This window comes from Nicotiana tabacum, chromosome 19 (assembly GCF_000715075.1).
Source record: "Nicotiana tabacum cultivar K326 chromosome 19, ASM71507v2, whole genome shotgun sequence".
Lineage (NCBI taxonomy): Eukaryota > Viridiplantae > Streptophyta > Magnoliopsida > Solanales > Solanaceae > Nicotiana > Nicotiana tabacum.
The window spans coordinates 96,830,049-96,832,077 of record NC_134098.1 but is presented as its reverse complement, the minus strand read 5'-3'; the positions used below and the strand labels follow the sequence as shown (position 1 = coordinate 96,832,077).

The window sequence follows — 2,029 nt, the reverse complement described above, 5'->3', positions numbered from 1 at the left end:
CCATGGATGCAAGTGTATATCCGTGGAAACCTCAAAGCTCAACGGATTCGTCCAAGGTTCTTGCCTTACTCTGGACATATCTTGATCATCTGCTGGAATGTTAAGATCTAAAGGATCTGATATATGCAATATTGTTGATTTTTCATTAATTTGTTCTAAAGGATTCTGAAAATGGAATTTAGCAGAAAAGATAGTTGAATCTTGGGAGTTGGAAGTGATCCAATGGCACCTTTTGTGGCCACCTAAAGCTTGCCCTGTTGAGAAAACTCTATGGCATATTGAACATTCATGAACTTTTGATTTTCTCCTAGAAGCTCCTACTAATGAGGGGCCTTGTTCTAATTGGTAAGATGATGATTTTGAACCTTTAAAGTAATCTTCATTTGTGATCACATAATCATGATTAACTAAGCTACTATCATCTAATTGATCTTGTTTAGCTGCATAACATCCTTTAACCTTCTTATGACTCGCCCTATGTCCACCTAATGCTTGGTGGGAATTGAATACTTTTTTGCATGCTTTACATTCAAACAATCCTTTGGAAGCCCCTTTAGCCTTGTCCAATGGTAATATAAAGAAGTTACTTTTTTCGAGATATTCGTCTCGATTCACGAGAGGAGTACTACTAAGGTAGGTCATTGGATTCCGCCTCTCCTCCTCCTTACTAGCCGAGGCACATGATTCCTCTTGCTCGATGGTTAATGGGTTCACCCTTGGCTAAATCTATAAGACATTTCGCAAGGAGAAGATCTTCTTGCTCACTTGATATATTATAAGTTGAAGTAAAACTTCCAACTTTAGTCCTCAAGGATCTTTTCCTTTTAGACCAACCATAACCTTTTCTTCCACCAATATATTCCTCACCATCTGAACCACCCGGTGATGATATCAAGGACTCAGCATCATCTGAGCTACATTTTCCATGTTCAAGAAAAGATTTCCATGACAAGAATTCTTGCCCACAATTCTCACATACCCTAGTGCTCTTTAGCCTATTAGGGTTTGCTCTCAATTGATACATCCTCTTGTTATCACTTCTTAGATGTTTGTGTTCCCAATCACTAGCTTCATCATCATCCACAAATGCACTCTCATCTCCAATCCCGTGAGCTCTCATGTGCCCACCTAGAGCTCTCCCACACATAAAACCCTTCTTACAAACTCTACAATAATGCTTGAAATTAGGCTTCTGTTCCTGATCAACACAAGCCATGACTAAACAAAAGATTAAAAAAAGTAAAAAGATTTACACTAGTACATAGTCAACTATGTGTGAGCGTAAGACAATAAAGAAGAAAGTGTGAGTGAGTTAGGAGGATGAATCAAGAAAGAAGAAATAGTAATGGGGTGTGGCATGGGTTAAGGGGGTGTGCGATAGGGGATGCTGTTGTTGCTGTTGTTGTTGTTCTTGTAGCTGTAGAAGTTGTTGTGGGCTTGTATGGTTAAAAGAAAGTTAATCCTAGTTTTTAGTTAGAGCCAATGGTTTGTTTTGTGAGGAGAGGAAAATATATAGGAGTTCGAGTGAGAATAAGGGAGTGAAGGTGACAAGTGGAATGAAGGGAGAAATTAGCCCAAATTAAATCTAACGGCAGAGGCTGGTGTATGTTAAACACAGTGAAGCTAAGGGAGCTAATTAACTGCTAAAGTAATTCACATCCCTTCATTTTCAAGCCAAGAAATTAAACTACTACTACCACTAAAGTCCTCATGCTTTCTCCTGTTATATCGCTTGGTTCTATCTGTTTTTTAATTTCCACACAAAATATTGTCTTTGAGACTTCATTGTTTTGGTTTTTTATTTTTAGAATTTAACCTATATGTATTGACATAAAAAAATATTTGTACAATCATGTCACTTATAAGGTAATTATAAGTAAAATTTCTATGATTAGCATTAATTAATATATTATAAAAAAGGTAACTAACATGTTATAATATGGTATAGCGAATTTTTTTTATTAGTGTATATCATAAATCTTCATTTTTAATGTTCTTAGCTTGTATAAGAAGAAACAATCCGATTGAA

The 2,029-nt window shown here is 36.3% G+C and overlaps 1 pseudogene; it reads right to left on the bottom strand.

Annotated features, from left to right (window-relative positions):
* The window catches only part of LOC107807840 (zinc finger protein ZAT9-like), a 2,181-nt pseudogene extending 721 nt beyond the window's left edge, over positions 1-1,460 (bottom strand).
* Positions 1,461-2,029: the final 569 nt, after the last annotated feature.